A 22,009-nucleotide genomic window follows, 5' to 3' on the forward strand; every position below is an offset into this window, starting at 1 on the left:
AAACCATCATATGATTATGAGAGACGCCGTAGTGGAGGGCTCCGGAAGTTTCGACCACCTGGGGTTCTTTACATGCGCCCAAATCTGAGCACGTAGGCCTACAACATTTTCACCTCCATCGGAAATGTAGCCGCCGCATCCGCGATTCAATCCCGCGACCTGCGGGTCAACAGCCGAGTACATCAGCCACTAGACCACCATGGCGGGGCTTTCCTTATTCTTAAAAAAATTTCGACCCGGACGTGATTTGAACACGCACCCTTCTGATCTGGAGTCAGACGTGCTACCGTTGCGCCACCAGGTCATTTTTTTTTCTTTATTACTGCGCCACCAGGTCACGTCCGGCATTTCATGTTAGAAACTTCCTTTCTTCTGCATAAGAATCTTGATATGCATGCACTCAAGTTGGTTTGTCGTTACTGCGCTGAGGCTGTTTAAACGTACATTGAGTAAATCCAGATTCGAGTACTTGTCCTAACTGAGGCACAGGCCATTCCTGTTCTTAGTCTTTTATTATTCCTAAAAAACAAAAATTTTACCCGGACGTGATTCGCACACGCACCCTTCTGATCTGGAGTCAGATGTGCTACCGTTGCGCCACCGGATCACGACCGGCATTTCATGTTAGAAACTTCCTTTCTTCTGCATAAGAATCTTGATATGCACGCACTCAAGTTGGTTTGTCGTTACTGCGCTGAGGCTGTTTAAACGTACATTGAGTAAATCCAGATTCGAGTACTTGTCCTAACTGAGGCACAGGCCATTCCTGTTCTTAGTCTTTTATTATTCCTAAAAAACAAAAATTTTACCCGGACGTGATTCGCACACGCACCCTTCTGATCTGGAGTCAGATGTGCTACCGTTGCGCCACCGGATCACGACTGGCATTTCATGTTAGAAACTTCCTTTCTTCTGCATAAGAATCTTGATATGCACGCACTCAAGTTGGTTTGTCGTTACTGCGCTGAAGCTGTTTAAACGTACATTGAGTAAATCCAGATTCGAGTACTTGTCCTAACTGAGGCACAGGCCATTCCTGTTCTTATTCTTTTATTATTCCTAAAAAACAAAAATTTTACCCGGACGTGATTCGCACACGCACCCTTCTGATCTGGAGTCAGATGTGCTACCGTTGCGCCACCGGATCACGACCCGCATTTCATCTTACAAACTTCCTTTCTTCTGCATAAGAATCTTGATATGCACGCACTCAAGTTGGTTAGTCGTTACTGCGCTGAAGCTGTTTAAACGTACATTGAGTAAATCCAGATTCGAGTACTTGTCCTAACTGAGGCACAGGCCATTCCTGTTCTTATTCTTTTATTATTCCTAAAAAACAAAAATTTTACCCGGACGTGATTCGCACACGCACCCTTCTGATCTGGAGTCAGATGTGCTACCGTTGCGCCACCGGGTCACGACCGGCATTTCATGTTAGAAACTTCCTTTCTTCTGCATAAGAATCTTGATATGCACGCACTCAAGTTGGTTTGTCGTTACTGCGCTGAAGCTGTTTAAACGTACATTGAGTAAATCCAGATTCGAGTACTTGTCCTAACTGAGGCACAGGCCATTCCTGTTCTTATTCTTTTATTATTCCTAAAAAACATAAATTTTACCCGGACGTGATTCGCACACGCACCCTTCTGATCTGGAGTCAGATGTGCTACCGTTGCGCCACCGGGTCACGACCGGCATTTCATGTTAGAAACTTCATTTCTTCTGCATAAGAATCTTTATATGCATTCACTCAAGTTGGTTTGTCGTTACTGCGCTGCAGCTGTTTGTAAATTGAGTAAATCCGGATTCAAGTACTTGTCCTATCTAAGATGCAGGCCTTTCCCGTTCTTATTCTTTCAGTATTCTTAAAGAACAAAAATTTGACCCGGGTCTTATTCGAACACGCAACCTTCTTATCTGGAGTCAGACGCGCTACCTTGTGCCACCGGGTCACGACCAGCATTTTATGTTATAAACTTCCTTTCTTCTGCATAAAAATCTTGCTATGCACGCACTCAAGTTGGTTTGTCGTTACTGTGCTGCCGCTGTTTAAACGTACATTGAGTAAATCCAGATTGGAGCACTTGTCCTATTTAAGGCGCAGGGCATTCCCGTTCTTATTCTTTCACTACTCCTAAAGAACAAAAATTTGACCCGGACGTGATTCAAACACGCACACTTCTGGTCTGGAGTCAGACGCGCTACCGTTGCGCCACCGGGTCACGACTGGCATTTCATGTTAGAGACTTCCTTTCTTCTGCATAAGAATCTTGATATTGTTACGACTGTCATCATTATTGATGTTTTTCGGTCTTTGTGATGAGACGAAAATATTTCGACGCATTCCAAGCAAGGGTGTGCCGTCAAGGCTGGTTGTTTTGCTCTCGGCAAAACCTGAACGAGGAATTAGGGTGTGGCTCACGCAAAGAGAACGCACGAGCCAACACCGGCCATTGTGAGCTCGACTCAAGAAAGGCCACTGTGTTTGCTGCGAGCAAAGCTTTCGAGGCAGACAAGGAGGCAGCTCGGCCATTTTCGAGGTCACCGAGAATCTGAAATTCTCGGAACCAGTATGGTATTTCCAGTTCTGGCTGAAAGCTAAAGCCAAACTGGTTGTGGCTCCATCTTGCGAGGAGAAGCGGAGTCTTGGATATTCGCAGCTAAGCCCTGCTTCTAGCAAACGAGGAATGGAATGTGGGGTTGAAGAGAAGGAAAAGGCACTATGTGCTGCAGCCCTTGCGGGAGCCCGCCTCGACGATGAGTGATTAGTCGACCACTCCTCCTTTCCCCTTTCTCCGTAGGATCGGCTGAATGAGATGACATATTTTACGATATGCTGGCACACTACTACATTGTCCTACCCAAACGCAGTCAAACATGTTTTACACGTGTACTGGTAGCCGGTTTTTCGAACCTCATCCAACTGCCAGAAGAGTCTTGGAAACCAAGGTCATCTAAGTTGATCGGACATGCGCAAAACTTTGTGACGTGCGTTTGTGACCATACTTGGGCATCGTGTAGACTATGCCCTCTCCACATGCATTGTGTGGTGTCTTTTGCCTTCTAAGTGGGTGGAGCACCTAGACCTTGGAGCGCCAATTGGTGGAAGCCGCGGAAAATACGCCCAGGGTTGGCAACGAGGCGCTATACAAGCCGAAGACTTTCGTGTATTTCAAGTTCTACAGTTCAACAGTTCTCATGTACAGTTCTTGTCTTCTCGTTCTTCTTCTCAGTTACTAACCATGTAAATAAATTGTTGTCGCTTTTACGAGCGTTTCATCTGACATGTTCGACGATGGGTCCTAGGACGGGGGCCCGCTACCAAACTGAGACCCGCGGGACCCGCAGTCGCAACAACTGGTGGCAGCGGTGGGATAGCGTCAACCCAGGTCGCAACCACTGGATTCAGCGGAAGATGGCGTCAACCGAGGTAGCAACGACTCGACGACAGCACTCAGATGCTACCACCCCATCGACTTGGAGAGGCGATTGGACGACAACGGTCGGATGATCCGAGCTCATCGACTTGAGAGGCAGCCCAACGGCACTTCTGGGATGACACGAGGTCATCGAATGCGGGAGGCAACCGGAAGGCGCTGCTGAGATGCACGACGCTGGAGGCATGACTGCGAGCCGGGTGAAGGCCGACTTTTTCTGTTAAACTTTACCAAGCATTTACTAATGTGCGTGTAAACGCTGGTAGGGAAAATAGCTTTTTTGCTCGTTGTGTGACTGGTGTCAGGCATATTGTGAGATAGCTTGATTACGCTATAGTCTCTGGGTGACAGCAAGGTTAACAGTGACAGAGCTATTTTAGTCATCAGGTTAACAAATACCTTGCGTCAGGCAGATAATTGTGAGGTAGCAGCTATAGTCTGTGGGTGACGGCAAAGTTAACAGTGACAGAACAAGATTCCGTGTAAAAGCTTAAGGAAGCTTTTGCAGACTAAGTTAACAGGAAACTTGAGGCAAGGCAGAAAACTAGGGCTGTCGTTGTTGTCAGGGTTAATTAGCTGCAAGACAGAAATCATTTGTGGAACAGAGAACGGTACCGAAAGCAGTCATGAATCTGTTAGCCCTGCAAAAACCTATGTTGCTAGCGATCGCAAGGGAGATGAACTTAGATTTGTTAGACTCCCCAACAAGAACAGGGCTTATCGAGTGGATCGTCGGGACAGGGTTGAACGATGAGGAACTCTCAGGTTATGTCATGGACATTGAGAAAGCAATGGCAGAAGCCCAGAGAAAAGAGGCAGAGGCCCAGAGAAAAGAGAAAGCAGTCATGAGTCTTAAAGCTCTGCAAAAACCTATGTAGCTAGCAATCGCAAGGGAGATGAACCTAGATGTGTCGGACTTCCCAACAAGAACAGGAACGATCGAGCGGATTGCCGAGACAGGGTTGGACGATGAGGAACTCTCGGGCTATGTCGTGGACTTTGAGGAAGAAAGGGCAGAAGCCCAGAGAAAAGAGGCAGAGGCAGAAACGAAAGCATGCGTATACACAAGGCTACGATGCAGGCCTTGCCTCAGAGGATAGAAAGGGCGAATAATCGCATTCCAGAACTGCATCAGGATTGTCGTCCGTCGTGTATATGTGAAGTATGCGTAGAACCCGAAAAATTCGATGTAGTAGCGACTACACTGCAGTGTGAAGTCACCGAGAAAGGTGCTGTTTGCAAGATTTCAACCAAGAAAGGTACGCGTCTCTATGAGAACGACATGCAAAGTGATCCTTTGGCGGAGAGAACGGAGCAACAGGTCGCTGTTAGTGAAATTGCGCCTTGGGAAGGTGCGCGACTCTCTGATGGTGCGAAGCTAGTGAATGTAGAGAGCGGGACGATGGCTGGTATTCAAACTGTAGCAAGTCCAAAAGGTATTCTATATGAGGCTGAGTCTGGCTCTAGTTGCCCTGATGGGGTCATTGAACAGATTTATGAGCTGGAGACCAATCTCGAGCCTCATCAAGGGAATGACCTTTCGGAGGTTGAAAGTGAGGACGACAAAGGTAGCCCTAAAGGTAGCGAAGACATAACGCTACTGAAACCCGACAGTACTGCCAGCGAGATCGAGCTACTGTTGAAAGCATTTTCTACAGATAGAGCGGGAAATATCTTAGAGGGTGAGAAGGTACATTGAGAGGCTGTCGTAGGCGTACAAAGAGGCACAAGTTCGGTGGAGGATCGTGTCGAGGAAAAGTATAATCCCAGCAGCATGGACAGAGCTTGTGAGGTGTTAGAGACATGCTTCATGCAGCGGCACGCAAACGAACGGCCGGATGATAAAAACTACCCGGAAATTGAGCAGGACGCTAATTTCTAAGAGTTCAGATCTGTGGAGGGCCCAGAGTCTGGTTTTGTGAGGGGTAGCGCGGATAAGCCAGCCCGTCAGAGCAATAGAGCGCGGAAACCGAAGGGCAAAGGCGGCAGAGTGGTGCACAGGCACACCTGAACTGTAAGGTTGCCAATGACGCAACCAAGGAAGTTTGTAACAACCAAAGAAAGGTTGTACGTAAGTGTCACCGCAAAAGAAGGAAGCGGGGACGTGCGGCACCACAAAAGGTAGAAGCAGAGGGCACGCTGCAGCGGAAACGGAAAGGTTGGCCATCGGGCAATTCTACAAACCATCCTTCGAGGCGTCCTGTCAGGCGAAATTGGCGAGAGAGGAGTAGCGCAAAGGGACACGCGTCCCCAAGAAGGAAGACGCGGTTGATAAGAACAGGTTTGCGTCGACAACAAGGTCGGCAGGTTCTCAAAAGAAAGGCTTCTGGTCCTAAATTCAGGGGGAAACCAATTGCCAAAGGACAATGTCGAGTCTTTCACGCGCACTTCGGGAATATTCGGTGTTACGAAGAAAGCCGCTCGAAATCACGAATGAGGCGAGAAAGCAAAGTTGGGCTAGAAGCTCGCGCTCAGTGTGGCCTCCGGCGTTCGCGAAAGTGGCAGAGAACATGACCACTACGTGCAAGGCAGAAAGCGTGAAGGTAAGGTGCAAGCTTTTCGCAGAATGCGACCCAAAGTTTCTGGAAGGAAATCATTTGAGTATTCTTCCAGTTTTGAACCTTTGAAATAAGGTTTTCCTTTGTATGTAAGGTTTGATAAAAAACAGACTGGTTTCAAAAGATTCGAGCCAAACGTGGTATGTTGTTGTTTTCGTAAACAATTACAAACAAACGTGCCGTTAGAAGATTTTAGATGGTACGGAAGCGTACGTTTGGGAAGGAGATGTTACAGCGCTCACTAAGTGCGAATAGTGCTAAAGCACCCGAAAGAACCCAGCGCTCTTTATCTAAGTGGCTGGCATAATAACGTAACATTAACCAAACAAGGTCATTACGCAAGGTTTAGCTCCGTCACTTCGGTTTTTTGCCTAAGTATCGTGTGATAGTTTAAACGGAACGTTAGGCGTTAACAAAAGTAGAAGTAGGGGTGAATTTTTTGACAGTTGTAAGATGCAGCCGAATCTAGTGTGAAAGATTTTGAGTCTGCCAAGGTGTGTCCTACTAGAGACGTGCAGAGACGGTAACGATTGAGCTTGGGTTATAGCGTGCGCAGAGAGCTGGCGTGAAGGCTTAAGTTTTTCTTCTTGCGTAAATAAAACACATGCGAGAATTCTTCATTTCAAGCTTTCGTCGTTTTGTAAGTGTCCTGTTTATGTGGTGGAAAAGCCTAGTGAAGGCAGCTCGAAAACTAGTTAGTTATTTAGAGGTGGAGCATTGTCTTGTCTCGGGGCTACTGCCTTTGTTCTCTATGTATGGCCGCCTCCTGCGTTGAAGCCTTGTTTTCAACCGTATACGTTTGACATACGTTTCAAAAGGGGATACTTCATGGCAAGACGGAGGGTCCGAATCACTACCCTGTCGCGAGTGGCATTCTCGAGAGTTCTGCAATATTTTTTTCTGACCTATACGAGGACCATTTATGAGGTTTTTTTGTTGTTTTGTTGCCTTTTAGAGTTCGTTGAACTCATGGTGAGTACATTGAAGACACCACTATCCAGGATTTCAGGTTGGGTGTGCTTTCAGTGTTGTTATGCTGTTTCACTCAAACGTCAGAGGGAACTTTTGAATAACTAGTGTACTTCTTTTAATTAGTTACAAAAAGGGTAAAATATGCCTGGTGGGGTTCGACGAAATCGTCTGGTACTCAATAGGTGAGTGGTTATGTTTCATATGCATATGTGACGTCTGTTGAGCCAAAATGAACCAGGTGGTCACTAATTTGTCAAGAACAGTCTTCACCAGACCAGACGTTAGCGCTGATCTCTTCGAAGTTTGGTCGCAAACCTCGACCCATTGAGATCTTCACCCCAGCGCGCGAGAGAATGTTACGACCGTTATCATTATTGAAGTTTTTCGGCCTTTGCGAACGGGACGAAAATATTTCAACGCATTCCAAGCAAGGGCGTGCCGTCAAGGCGGGTTGATTTCCTCTTGGCAAAACCTGATCGAGGAGTTCGGGCCTGGCTCGCGCAAAGAAAACGCACGAGCCATGAGAGGCCCTTGTGAGCGCCACTCAAGAAAGGTCATTGTGTTTGCTGCGAGCAAGGCTTTCGAGGCAGACAAGAAGGCAGCTGGGCCATTTTAGAGGTCACCGAGGATCTGGAAATCTCGGAACCAGCATGGTATTTGCCGTTCAGGCTGAAAGCTAAAGTCAAACTGGTTGTGACTGCATCTTGCGAGGAGAAGCGGAGTCTTGGGAAGGAAAAGGCACTATGTGCTGCAGCTCTTGCGGGAGCCCACCTCGACGACGAGGAATTAGTTGACCACTCCTCCTTCCCCCTTTCTCCATAGGATCGGCTGAATGGGGTGGCATATTTTGACGATATGCTGACACACCAGTACATTGTCCTACCCAAACACAGTCAGGCAAGTTTGACACGTGTACTGGCAGCCAATTTTTCGAACCTCATCCAACTGCCAGAAGAGTCTTGGAAACCAAGGTCATCTAAGTTGATCGGACGTGCGCAAAACTTTGTGACGTGCGTTTGTCATCATACTTGGGCATCTTGTAGACTGTGCCCTCTCCACATGCATTGTGCGGTGTCTTTCCCCTCCTTCGTGGGTGGAGCAAGTGGACCATGCAGCGCCCTATTGGCTGAAGCCGCAGACAATGCGCCCAGGGTTGGCAACGAGGCGCTATATAAGCCGAAGACTTTCGTGTATTTCAAGTTCTACAGTTCAACAGTTTTCATGTAGAGTTCTTGACTTCTCGTTCTCCTTCTCAGTTGCTAACCATGTAAATAAATTGTTTTTACGAGCGTCTCATCTGACTTGTTCGACGATGGGTCCTAGGGCGGGGCCCCGCTACCAAAATGAGACCCGCGGGACCCGGCACGCACTCAAGTTGGTTTGTTGTTACTGCTCTGTAGCCGATTGTACATTCAGTAAATTCAGGCTGGAGTGCTTGTCCTATTTAAGGCGCAGGCCATTCCCGTTCTTAATCTTTCACTATTCTTAAAAAAACAAAAATTTGACCTGGACGTGATCCGTATACGCACCCTTCTGATCTGGAGTCAGACGCACTACCGTTGCGCCACCTGGTCACGACCGCCATTTCATATTACAAAGTTTCTCTCTTCTGCATAAGAATCTTGATATGCATGCACTCAAGTTGGTTTGTTGTTACTGCACTGCAGCTGATTATACATTCAGTAAATCCAGACTGGAGTACTTTTCCTATCTAGGGCGTAGGTCATTGCCGTCGCGATGCTTTAACTATTCTTTAAAAACAAAAAAATTGACCCAAACGTGATTCGAACGCGCACCCTTCTGATCTGGTGTCAGACGCACTACCGTTGTGCCACCGGGTCTTTTTTATTCAGCGTTAAGTACATCTTGTACACATATTAATACAAACACATTCACAAGAATACAAACAAGAATTTAAAAAGCCAAACACACTTTGCTTGGTGTAATATGATTAAAAGCGTTTAAGCGCCACCAGTTCATTCAATACAGAATGCCACTCTGGTTGCTCATCTCCTGCAGTAGTCATATCTTTTATTTAGGCTATGCTTTCAATGAATTATTCTCTGGCAGAACGAGCAATAACGTCAAGATGACGATATGCCATGCACGCTCTCCAGATAGCTTGCATACTTAACAACATAAACATATCTTATGGTATGCCAGTGTCACTATAAACAAGTAGAAAACGAATTCTAAAAGACGTTAAAGGTTGTCCTTTTTTATAGTTCGTAGCAGAATGTCCAAAAGAAAAGTAGCGTCCAAACAATCTAAAAAAAAGTGATCAATGCTCTCTGGCTTGTGACATAAGAGACAATTAACAGACCATGGAACAAATAAACCTTTTTCCTGGAGCCATGGTTTTACAGGAAGCGTGCTGGTGTGTAGTTGAAAGAAAAATGTTTTTGCTGATGGTCGTACCCCCATCATTTTAACCCTTTTCAGGACGTTTTTTCCAGGAACTTTTCTGTACATCGTATGGAACATCGGCACAGGTAGCATTACGTCGGTAAGGTCCTTGTAGAGTTGTATTTTTGTCACCCCACTTATATACTGCAAAGAAAACCGCACTTCTAGTATATTGAAAGCAGGCACCACTTCGCACAGGTAACCATGAATGCCTATGCGCCCAGCACAACAGCACGATACAACAAATTCGGGTAGATAACAGCATAATCTGATTTGAAACATAGTACGCGGGAAAGGATGCTCCTGATCACGCAAAAAATAAACTTTGAAACTATTTGCTTGAGAAATAAGTGGGCTTGTCCCAGCCCACCCGCCTTCACAGAGCGGAAAAGATTTGTACAGCTCGAGCGTTCCCTCTTGGCGGCCCAAACAAAAGTACCAAAACTCTGTGTACCTTTTGTATGCTTGAGCGGTTCATGCACAGCACTTGAAGTACATACCAAACTTTGGTCGCTAGAAATATATTGCAGACCATTGACCTCACAAATATCGAGAGGTTCTTCCCTCCAAACTTGTTCACTTTCTCTTTTAAGTTTTCCGTCTCTTCTTTCCAATATTCAGTGGGATCCTTATAACTCTGCAATAGTGCGCCAAGGCACTTTGTCGGCACGGAGCTCTACTTCACCTTTTCAAAGACGTCAGGCATTTTGTCCCAGGTTCCATGCCAAAAACCTGCACTCTTATCCCAATTTAAGGCACTGTCTGACCACTTGCAGTACTTATCTGCTACGCTAACTGCTTTGCTAATGCTTTCCCTGTCCTTAAAAAACACAGTGATATTGTCTGCGTACGACAATACTTTGACCTCAGTCGTCATCAACTGAAAACCGCGTATTCTTTCATTGCTACCTATGTTCAAACAAAAGGGCTCCAAATACAAGGCAAATAACAATGGGGAAATTGGACATCCCTGACGAGCACTTCTAGCAATTGGAAAGTTTTCCGTGGCTTCCTTGATGATAACAAGGCTAGCAAAGCGGCTTCTATACGACATTTATACGCCATTTAGTATACCACTTCCAAAATTTACATGTTCCAATTTTGAAAATAGTACTGCATACACATCGTGGTCAAAAGCCTATTCCAGATCTAGTTGACACATCGCTACTTGGCTGTCCCATACATCGCAGCACTCGAGAATGCTCCTCGCGGTGTGGTTATTGATGCTAATTGTTCGACCCTTAATTCCACATCATTTGTGTGGTAACACTAATAACTTTATCACATTTTGTAATCCCTTGGCAAGCACCTTCATAAAATCCTTATAGTCTGTGTTAGTGAGGTTTATAGGGCGATAAGCACTCAGCGACAAGAGCTTTACCGGGTCATCACTCTTCGGGATAAGTACAATATGTGACCTTTGAAAGGACGGCGGCATTTCCTTTACTTCATAAGCCTCTGCAACGAAGCGACAAAGTACCCCCGACAGCTAATCTCTGAATGTTTTTTTAAAGGCTGCACCTAGTCCATGCGGGCCGGGCGTTTTATCTACAGACAATTCGTCAATTGCCTTTTCTATTTCACCAACTGAAATTGGCTGCTTCAGGCGTTCGGTGGTCTCCTTATCTAGTGTACGCATTATTGGCAAGAACTTGCCGTCCAAGGATTTTTCTCTTTTGCCGCTGCTGCCCAGCAATCCTTTAGAATAATTGACAAACGCTTGTTTTATCAATTGTTTGTTCGTGGTGGTCAGCTCCCCATATTTTATGCATTTCATTTCATTGTGGGACGCGTAGCGCTTTTCTTCGCACAGCGAGCGTTTCGTCGGTGTTTCGCCCATCCAGAAGCGCTTTGCTCGTGCGCGTATAACTGCTCCTCTGTATTTTTCTATATGCACTTTTTCGAGCTGGTTTTTTACTTCTCTTACCTCTATAGCTAAGATTCCTGGTCGGATGCTCTCAAGTGACAACAAGAGTTCGAGTTGGTCCTCAAGTTCATTTTCATTTGTCTTTTCCATGTAACGCGCCGTGATTGATCTTTCAATTGCAGCAATTTTAACTTCTTGCTTGAACTCTTCCCATGCAGTGCCCAATCGCCCGACTCAGTCAAGAGTATTTTATCGATAAGCGTTTTAACCTTGTCCACGAAGACTTCATCGCTAAGTAATTTATTGTTCATTTTCCACAACTTCCACGAAAAGATTGGCTTTTTCTTCTTCCCACCTATCGTAAACATTACGGTGGTATGGTCACTGAAGGCTACCGGCTTATGCTTATAACTGTTACATAGCGGCACAAGTGCTTGTGATATGTACGCTCTGTCTAATCTGGCACAGCAATCGGGCTGGAAATGCGTGTACCTTAGGCCATTTTTATTTAGCAGAAAATTGCCTACATCTTCCAACTCCCTATCTTGCATAGGCTCTGACAACAACCAGGCACTTTGATAACATATGGTTAGCCTTTTGCTCCTATCTTCTCTGAAACACACACAGTTGGAATCGCCCAGAAGGATCACATTTCATTCACATTTTAAGTACTCTTCGACACGTGCAAAGTAAGGTAACCGCTCAGTTGCGCTGTTCGGTGCATATACACAAATAATATGCCATTTCGCACCAAACCCTACAAATTCGCATGAGACAAGGCGGCCATCATCGGTAGTATGAACACACTCTTCAACTAAACCTAAAGAATTGCGCAAGAAGAGGGCGCACCCCCCCCCCCTCCCCCGAGGTACCAACAGAGTGACAAATACAAACATTATAGTGGGGCCTAAAAGGTTCGACCGTACAGTCCGCTTGTTCTTGGCTTTCGACCTTCGTTTCCTGTACCGCTACAATATCGAGGTCGTTCTCGAGAAAGAGGCGACTAATCTGATACTGCTTTCGTCGAGACCGTAGGCCACGCACATTTAAGGTAGCCACAAGTAACTCTGTTTCATGCTGTGAAGGCCGTGCGAACAACAGTGCGGACTGCGTGGTTCTTACCTCGCCGCATGATAGAACCCTGACTTTCGTAGTTGAATTTGTGGGTATACACGAACAAGTCGTGCCTCTTCCACATGCTTTACATAATGATGAAGCCATCTTTGTCATATTTTTTTTCACCTACTGATCTTGGTCCCTCGTTGAAAGTCTCTCCCCCGTGACTACGAGGGTGGCTTGGGTGGTGGACGCACGCCCACCACGACGTTCGGCTTGAACCCAGAGCGGAGTCGCCTGTGTGCAGGTTTTTTGGCTGCCGGCTCACTTCCAATCACTATCTGTTGTCCTGCGTCTCCTTCAGTGCTCTCCTCACGCGAACGCTTTGCACATGCCACCCCACTAGTGACGTCCATGACTTCAGGCTGTTAGGTCGACGTTGAGGTATTGTCGTCCTTCTCGTCGCGCTTTTTGTCTGACGGTACGATGCTAAAATCCTTGCTCTGTTGTCTTATAAGTCCGGTTTGCACCCCCTGAGCTGCTTCGCATCCATCGTCCTTAGGGCCTTTACGGAGGAGAGTGAACACCGGACCCTCAATCTTGCTGCCTGTGACGTCTTCTGCTTCAACTTCGTCCATTAGATATTCCGCGACTCGATCACCAGCCACAGGCCCAGCCACGCCGGCGTAGGTCTGGACACATTCGCTGTCTTCATGCCCGTAGCGTTTGCACCGGCCGCAGCGAGGTACACGACAGTCCCGGCGTATATGGCCCGTTCGTCAGAACCGTAAGCAAAGTGGCGCCCGTTCTGGCACAACCAAAAGCATGTTTACGGCACCCACTCGAAGCTGGTGTGGCAAGTCTTCGATGGTCACGCAATTTTTCAACTGCAGGTTTACTATCCTGGTCGAGGATACTTTGTCAGCAATTTCATGGACGCGCCATCGTTCTATCGTCACATTGGTTACTTTTCCATATTTACTAGCGTGGTGCGCACGTCTTCGTCTGGTACATAAGTAGTAGCCAATAAAGCTTTAGGCGCACGTCCTGTTTGTTCAGGTCAATGACGATGCAACGCTTGCCCTTCATCTTTACGTCGCCAAGCGCTAACATGTTCTTCGTGGCTTGAGTTGTACGGAAAGTCTCAGCCCTGACGTGATTCATTTGGATTGGGCCTAAGGCAACTACCTCAGGCAGCATACCTAGGTGCACCAAAGCATCGCGCACATCTTCAGCACGATAAGGTCTTGCATTGATATCTCCGTGTAGAAAAATAGTATTCTGAACACACGCACCTGTGGGCAATTCCGGCAGCACGACTTTGTAATCCTGTTTCTCATCGGCAGCAATCCTGTTTCCACGGCCCATCTGGGCCGCTGTAACCACCCTTACGGAGCACATGATGCACACGTTCGCACACTGCGGTGGCCGGAAGTGAAATCCGTTGCGCCACCGTGTCACGACCGGCATTTCATGTTAGAAACTTCCTTTCTTCTGCACAAGAATCTTGATATGCACGCACTCAAGTTGGTTTGTCGTTGCTGCAGTACAGCTGATTGTACATTGAGTAAATCCACATTAGAGCACTTGTCCTATTTAGAGCGCAGGCAATTCCCATGCCTATTCTTTCGCTATTCCTAACAAACAAAAACTTCACCTAGACGTGATTCGAACACGCACCCTTCTGATCTGGAGTCAGACGCACTACCGTTGCGCCACCGGGTCACGACCGGCATTTTATGTTAAAAACTTCCTTTCTTCTGCATAAAAATCTTCAAAACCACCCACTCCATTTAGTTTGTCGTTAATGCGCTGCAGCTGTTGGTACATTGAGTAAATCCAGATTGGAGCACAAGTCGTATTTAAGGCGCCGGCAATTCCCGTTCTTATTCTTTCACTATTCTTGAAAAACAAAAATTTGACATGGACGTGATTTGAATACGCACTTTTCTGATCTGGAGTCAGACGCGCTACCGTTGTGCCACCAGGTCACGACCGGCGTTTCATGCTAGGAACTTCCTCTCTTCTGCATAAGAATCTTGATATGCACCCACTCAAAATGGTTTCTCTTTACTGCGCTGCAGCTGTTTTTAGATTGAGTAAATCCAGATTGGAGCACTAGTCCTATTTGGGTGCAGGCCATTCCCGTGCCTTTTCTTTCACTCTTCTTAGAAAACAAAAATTTGACGCGGACGTGAATCGAACACGCACCCCTCAGGTCTGGAGTCAGGCGCACTACCGTTGCGCCACCGGGTCAAGACCGGCATTTCATGTTAGAAACTTCCTCTCTTCTGCATAGGAATCGTGATATGCACACACTCAAGATTCTTTGTCGTTACTGCGCTGCAGCTGTTTGTACATTGAGTAAATCCAGATTGGAGCACTTGTTCTACTTAAGGCGCAGGCCATTCCCGTTCTTATTCCTTAACTATTCTTAAAAAACAACAATTTGACACGGATGTGATCCGAACACGCACCCTTCGGATCTGGAGTCAGACGCGCTACATTTGCGCCACCGGGTCACGACCGGCATTGTTAGAAACTTCTTCTATTCTGCATAAGAATCTTGATTTGCACGCACTCAAGTTGGTTTGTCGATACAGCGCTGCAGCTGTTTGTACTTTAAGTAAATCCAGATTGGAGCACTTGTCCTATTTAAGGCGCTGGCCATTTCCGTGTTATTCTTTCACTATTCTTAAAAAACGAAATTTGACCCGGACGTGATTCGAACACGCATCCTTCTGATCTGGATTCAGACGCGCTACCATTGCGCCACCGGGTCACGACCGGAATTTCATGTCAGAAACTTCCTTTCTTCTGCATAAAAATCTTAATATGCACACACTCAAGATTCTTTGTCGTTACTGCGCTGCAGCTGTTTGTACATTGAGTAAATCCAGATTGGAGCACTTGTTCTACTTAAGGCGCAGGCCATTCCCGTTCTTATTCCTTAACTATTCTTAAAAAACAACAATTTGACACGGATGTGATCCGAACACGCACCCTTCGGATCTGGAGTCAGACGCGCTACATTTGCGCCACCGGGTCACGACCGGCATTGTTAGAAACTTCCTCTATTCTGCATAAGAATCTTGATTTGCACGCACTCAAGTTAGTTTGTCGATACAGCGCTGCAGCTGTTTGTACTTTAAGTAAATCCAGATTGGAGCACTTGTCCTATTTAAGGCGCTGGCCATTTCCGTGTTATTTTTTCACTATTCTTGAAAAACGAAATTTGACCCGGACGTGATTCGAACACGCACTTTTCTGATCTGGAGTCAGACGCGCTACCGTTGCGCCACCGGGTCACCACCGGCATTTCATGTCAGAAACTTCCTTTCTTCTGCATAGGAATCTTAATATGCACACACTCAAGATTCTTTGTCGTTACTGCGCTGCAGCTGTTTGTACATTGAGTAAATCCAGATTGGGGCACTTGTTCTACTTAAGGCGCATGCCATTCCCGTTGTTATTCCTTAACTATTCTTAAAAAACAATAATTTGACCCAGATGTGATCCGAACACGCACCCTTCGGATCTGGAGTCAGACGCGCTACATTTGCGCCACCGGGTCACGACCGGCATTGTTAGAAACTTCCTCTATTCTGCATAAGAATCTTGATTTGCACGCACTCAAGTTGGTTTGTCGATACAGCGCTGCAGCTGTTTGTACTTTAAGTAAATCCAGATTGGAGCACTTGTCCTATTTTAGGCGCTGGCCATTTCCGTGTTATTCTTTCACTATTCTTAAAAAACGAAATTTGACCCTGGACGTGATTCGAACACGCACTTTTCTGATCTGGAGTCAGGCGCGCTACCGTTGCGCCACCGGGTCACCACCGGCATCTCATGTCAGAAACTTCCTTTCTTCTGCATAAGAATCTTAATATGCACACACTCAAGATTCTTTGTCGTTACTGCGCTGCAGCTGTTTGTACATTGAGTAAATCCAGATTGGGGCACTTGTTCTACTTAAGGCGCATGCCATTCCCGTTTTTATTTCTTAACTATTCTTAAAAAACAACAATTTGACACGGATGTGATCCGAACACGCACCCTTCGGATCTGGAGTCAGACGCGCTACATTTGCGCCACCGGGTCACGACCGGCATTGTTAGAAACTTCCTCTATTCTGCATAAGAATCTTGATTTGCACGCACTCAAGTTGGTTTGTCGATACAGCGCTGCAGCTGTTTGTACTTTAAGTAAATTTAGATTGGAGCACTTGTCCTATTTAAGGCGCTGGCCGTTTCCGTGTTATTCTTTCACTATTCTTAAAAAACGAAATTTGACCCGGACGTGATTCGAACACGCACTTTTCTGATCTGGAGTCAGACGCGCTACCGTTGCGCCACCGGGTCACCACCGGCATCTCATGTCAGAAACTTTCTTTCTTCTGCATAAGAATCTTAATATGCACACACTCAAGATTCTTTGTCGTTACTGCGCTGCAGCTGTTTGTACATTGAGTAAATCCAGATTGGGGCACTTGTTCTACTTAAGGCGCATGCCATTCCCGTTGTTATTCCTTAACTATTCTTAAAAAACAACAATTTGACACGGATGTGATCCGAACACGCACTCTTCTGATCTGGAGTCAGACGTGCTACATTTGCGCCCCCGGGTCACGACCGGCATTGTTAGAAACTTCCTCTATTCTGCATAAGAATCTTGATTTGCACGCACTCAAGTTGGTTTGTCGATACAGCGCTGCAGCTGTTTGTACTTTAAGTAAATCCAGATTGGAGCACTAGTCCTATTTAAGGCGCTGGCCATTTCCGTGTTATTCTTTCACTATTCTTAAAAAACAAAATTTGACCCGGAGTTGATTCGAACACGCACTTTTCTGATCTGCAGTCGGACGCGCTACCGTTGCGCCACCGGGTCACCACCGGCATTTCATGTCAGAAACTTCCTTTCTTCTGCATAGGAATCTTAATATGCACACACTCAAGATTCTTTGTCGTTACTGCGCTGCAGCTGTTTGTACATTGAGTAAATCCAGATTGGGGCACTTGTTCTACTTAAGGCGCATGCCATTCCCGTTGTTATTCCTTAACTATTCTTAAAAAACAATAATTTGACCCGGATGTGATCCGAACACGCACCCTTCGGATCTGGAGTCAGACGTGCTACATTTGCGCCACCGGGTCACGACCGGCATTGTTAGAAACTTCCTCTATTCTGCATAAGAATCTTGATTTGCACGCACTCAAGTTGGTTTGTCGATACAGCGCTGCAGCTGTTTGTACTTTAAGTAAATCCAGATTGGAGCACTTGTCCTATTTAAGGCGCTGGCCGTTTCCGTGTTATTCTTTCACTATTCTTAAAAAACGAAATTTGACCCGGACGTGATTCGAACACGCACTTTTCTGATCTGGAGTCAGACGCGCTACCGTTGCGCCACCGGGTCACCACCGGCATCTCATGTCAGAAACTTTCTTTCTTCTGCATAAGAATCTTAATATGCACACACTCAAGATTCTTTGTCGTTACTGCGCTGCAGCTGTTTGTACATTGAGTAAATCCAGATTGGGGCACTTGTTCTACTTAAGGCGCATGCCATTCCCGTTGTTATTCCTTAACTATTCTTAAAAAACAATAATTTGACCCGGATGTGATCCGAACACGCACCCTTCGGATCTGGAGTCAGACGCGCTACATTTGCGCCACCGGGTCACGACCGGAATTGTTAGAAACTTCCTCTATTCTGCATAAGAATCTTGATTTGCACGCACTCAAGTTGGTTTGTCGATACAGCGCTGCAGCTGTTTGTACTTTAAGTAAATCCAGATTGGAGCACTTGTCCTATTTAAGGCGCTGGCCGTTTCCGTGTTATTCTTTCACTATTCTTAAAAAACGAAATTTGACCCGGACGTGATTCGAACACGCACTTTTCTGATCTGGAGTCAGACGCGCTACCGTTGCGCCACCGGGTCACCACCGGCATCTCATGTCAGAAACTTTCTTTCTTCTGCATAAGAATCTTAATATGCACACACTCAAGATTCTTTGTCGTTACTGCGCTGCAGCTGTTTGTACATTGAGTAAATCCAGATTGGGGCACTTGTTCTACTTAAGGCGCATGCCATTCCCGTTGTTATTCCTTAACTATTCTTAAAAAACAATAATTTGACCCGGATGTGATCCGAACACGCACTCTTCTGATCTGGAGTCAGACGCGCTACATTTGCGCACCCGGGTCACGACCGGCATTGTTAGAAACTTCCTCTATTCTGCATAAGAATCTTGATTTGCACGCACTCAAGTTGGTTTGTCGATACAGCGCTGCAGCTGTTTGTACTTTAAGTATATCCAGATTGGAGCACTTGTCCTATTTAAGGCGCCGGCCATTCCCGTGCTTATTCTTTCACTATTCTTAAAGAACGAAATTTGACCCGGACGTGATTCGAACACGTACCCTTCTGATCTGGAGTCATACGCACTACCGTTGCGCCACCGGGTCACGACCGGCATTTCATGTTAGAAACTTCCTTTCTTCTGCATAAGAATCTTGATAACCACGCACTCAATTTTGTTTGTCCTTACAGCACTGCAGCTGTTTGTACATCGAGTAAATCCTGATTTGAGCACTTGTCATATATAAGGCGCAGGCAATTCCCGTTCTTATTCTTTGGCTATTTTTGAAAAGCAAAAATTTGACCCGGATGTGATTCGAACACGCACCCCTTATATCTAGAGTCAGACGCGCTACTTTTGCGCCACGGGGTCACGACCGGCATTTCATGTTAGAAACTTCCTCTCTGCTGCGTAGGAATCTTGATATGCACACGCTCAAGTTGGTTTGTAGTTACTGCGCTGAAGTTGTTTGTACATTGAGTAAATCTAGATTGAAGCACTCGTCCTATTTAAGGCGCAGGCCAATACCGTGCTCATTGTTTCAGTATTACTAAAAAAACAAAAATTTGACCCGGACTTGATTCGCACACGCACCCTTCTGACCTGGAGTCAGAGGCGCTCACTTTGCGCCACTGGGTCACGACTGGCATTTCATGTTAGAAACTTCCTCTCTTTTGCATGGGAATCTTGATATGCACAAACTCAACTTGGTTTGTCGTTACTGCGCTGCAGCTCTTTGTGCATTGAGTAAATCCAGACTAGAGCACTCGTCTGATTTACGGCGCAGGGTATTCCCGTTCTTATTCTTTTCATATTCTTAAAAAAGAAAAATTTGACCCGGACGTGATTCGAACACGCACTCTTTCGATTTGGAGTCAGGCGTGCTACTGTTGCACCACTGTTTTTTTTTTCTTTATTTCCGGTAAATTTCACAAACGGGTTGCTAAGATATATTATAATTCACCATGAATAATACAAAAAACTTAAAAATAACTAAGCCCGTCAAGCATAACTATAACACATCACGTCCTAGAATTCCTTCATGGTCAGTAGGGCTTCTATCTTTCTACCCATAAAGGTACACATTCGTCTGTTCATACTACCTCAAGTAATCTTGAGATGCTTCCTTTAAAATACTCTATTGCTAGTCTCCTGTCTGGGTCACAATGAAATTCAGCCATTCTGCGCCATATACTGTGCAAGGCAGTCATCATGATAAAATCGAAAAGTAATCCATCCTCATTCTCTATTGCCAAATACCTGATCCCATGAGGGTCTAACGGGAACTCCTTTTTGATTGTCCTTCGTAATACATCCCAAAAATAAACTCCTTCCCAACAGTGCAGGAAAACATGGTCGATAGTTTCCGGTTTCTTACAGATTAGACAGTGAGAACCCCAAGGCATATAAAACCCAGGCTCCTCTAGAAAGGTTCTTACAGGAAGTGTTCCAGTGCGTAGTTTGTAAAAGAACGTTTTCGTACTTGGAGCTGCTGGCATTTTTTTAATTCGTTTAAGTACGTTCTGACCCTTGCGTGCTGTATATAGCGTTCTGTACAGTGGGATGGGGAGCATCGTGTTACATAAATCTTTTTACAGTTTTTTCTTTCCAACAGACCACAGGTAGTCAGCTGAAAAACGAACACACAAAAACCGCACGCTGGCCACTACTTCTTTCATGTATCCTTGCACAGCCCCTGTGGTAACATGGGTGCTCACAACAAACTCGGGCAAGAGTCTACTTAGTCTTGTTTGACACACTGTTAGTAGGAAAGGATCTCTTGTCTCACGAAAAAAGAAAAACCTATTTACTAACTGCTTGATAAACAGATGTCCGAGCCCAAGGCCTCCACACTTCACCCGTCTAAACAAATTCGTGCGACTGCACCTTTCCCAGTTAGACCCCCACACAAATATTACAAACACCCGATGTATTTTTGCACATTGACCCGGGAACAGTACAGCACTTGCATCACATACCACAGCTTAGACACAAAAAACCAGTTGCATGCAGTAGCCCTAGCAAACATGGACAGATAAGTTGCATTCCACCTATTCGCTTTCTCTTTAATTTGTTTCGTTTGCTGTGTCCAATATTCATCAGTACTTTTGTATGACTCGAGCGGTACTCCGAGATATTTAACTGGCGTTCTTGTCCATTTATTGGCTGCAAAACATTCTGGTGTTGAAGGCCAATATCCATGCCAGATGCCGAGGCATTTACCCCAGTTTATGTGGCTTCCTGTAACTTCGGCGAAAGATTTAGAAACTTTGATTGATTCTTCAATACCGACATAGGAAGTGCTACAAATCGCAACATCATCAGCGTATGCGAGTAGTTTGACTTCTGAATATTGTACTCTAAACCCATTAATGATGTCATTCTGCAATATCAACCGACATAAAGTTTCAATATAGATGCAAATCAACAGTGGACTAACAGGGCAACCTTGACGCACTGAGCACTCAAATATAATGGGGGGGGGGGGGCAATGTCTTGTTGATAATTAGTCTCGTACTACCATTCCGATATGCCATGGCTACTCCGTCAATAATTATCTTACCAACATTAATGTGCTTCAATACTGCAAACAAAACAGCGTGGGCATTGCAATCAAATGCTTTCTCCAGATTCAGCTGGAGTATGGCCACACGAGTTTGACTGGTGTCAACGCATTCGAGCACGGATCGCATTTTATGAACGTTTGTAACTATGGACCGACCTTTGATTCCACACGTTTGGTGTAGACCGACGATATCTTTTATTACTGACTGAAGTCTAGCCACCAAAATTTTCAATAATATTTTGTAGTCTACGTTTGTCAGTGCGATTGGCCTGTACGCTGTGACGTGCTTGAGCTTTTCAGCCTCGTCTGTTTTCGGAATGAGAACGGTACGCGATTCACCAAAAGATGGTGGTAATTTCTTTTCCTCATATGCCTCATTAAAAACGCCTGCAAGTCTACGCAGCCTTGTACACGTCATTTATCACGGAAAATTTCGCTCACAGTTCTGAAAGGCAATTGGGTGGTTCTTACGTCGTCATCTGGGGTAGCGTGCAAGGCTGCAGGGGATGGTACATTCAGTAATAGCAGAAAGAAGTACTTGTTCTATTTATGAAGCAGGTAATTACCGTATTCATGGCACCACTATTCTAGAAAAACAATTTTTTCGACCCAGACGTGATTCGAACACACAACCTTCTGATCTGGAGCACACGCACAACCGTTGCACCACCAGATGTTTTGTTATTGGCCTTTTTGGTATAGACAGATTAACGAACGTGCACTATCAGAACACAAAAAAGGGGAAAAGTGAAAAGTTTTAAAAATTAGCCGATCCAACGTACAGTGG

At 45.6% G+C, this 22,009-nt stretch overlaps 9 non-coding genes across 9 annotated transcripts; all 9 read right to left on the reverse strand.

The window, feature by feature from the left end:
* Window positions 1–232: 232 nt before the first annotated feature.
* On the reverse strand, window positions 233–304 carry TRNAW-CCA (transfer RNA tryptophan (anticodon CCA)). The gene has a single exon. It is a non-coding gene; the product is annotated as a tRNA-Trp (tRNA).
* A 1,846-nt stretch (window positions 305–2,150) lies between these two features.
* On the reverse strand, window positions 2,151–2,222 carry TRNAW-CCA (transfer RNA tryptophan (anticodon CCA)). Its single transcript has one exon. It is a non-coding gene; the product is annotated as a tRNA-Trp (tRNA).
* Window positions 2,223–15,006: 12,784 nt separating this feature from the next.
* Window positions 15,007–15,078, reverse strand: TRNAW-CCA (transfer RNA tryptophan (anticodon CCA)). Its single transcript has one exon. It is a non-coding gene; the product is annotated as a tRNA-Trp (tRNA).
* A 454-nt stretch (window positions 15,079–15,532) lies between these two features.
* On the reverse strand, window positions 15,533–15,604 carry TRNAW-CCA (transfer RNA tryptophan (anticodon CCA)). Its single transcript has one exon. It is a non-coding gene; the product is annotated as a tRNA-Trp (tRNA).
* Window positions 15,605–16,058: 454 nt separating this feature from the next.
* TRNAW-CCA (transfer RNA tryptophan (anticodon CCA)) lies at window positions 16,059–16,131 on the reverse strand. Its single transcript has one exon. It is a non-coding gene; the product is annotated as a tRNA-Trp (tRNA).
* A 454-nt stretch (window positions 16,132–16,585) lies between these two features.
* TRNAW-CCA (transfer RNA tryptophan (anticodon CCA)) lies at window positions 16,586–16,657 on the reverse strand. The gene has a single exon. It is a non-coding gene; the product is annotated as a tRNA-Trp (tRNA).
* Window positions 16,658–17,637: 980 nt separating this feature from the next.
* On the reverse strand, window positions 17,638–17,709 carry TRNAW-CCA (transfer RNA tryptophan (anticodon CCA)). The gene has a single exon. It is a non-coding gene; the product is annotated as a tRNA-Trp (tRNA).
* A 454-nt stretch (window positions 17,710–18,163) lies between these two features.
* Window positions 18,164–18,235, reverse strand: TRNAW-CCA (transfer RNA tryptophan (anticodon CCA)). The gene has a single exon. It is a non-coding gene; the product is annotated as a tRNA-Trp (tRNA).
* Window positions 18,236–18,690: 455 nt separating this feature from the next.
* Window positions 18,691–18,762, reverse strand: TRNAW-CCA (transfer RNA tryptophan (anticodon CCA)). Its single transcript has one exon. It is a non-coding gene; the product is annotated as a tRNA-Trp (tRNA).
* Window positions 18,763–22,009: the final 3,247 nt, after the last annotated feature.

Source organism: Rhipicephalus microplus, chromosome 5 (assembly GCF_043290135.1).
Source record: "Rhipicephalus microplus isolate Deutch F79 chromosome 5, USDA_Rmic, whole genome shotgun sequence".
Taxonomy (NCBI): domain Eukaryota; kingdom Metazoa; phylum Arthropoda; class Arachnida; order Ixodida; family Ixodidae; genus Rhipicephalus; species Rhipicephalus microplus.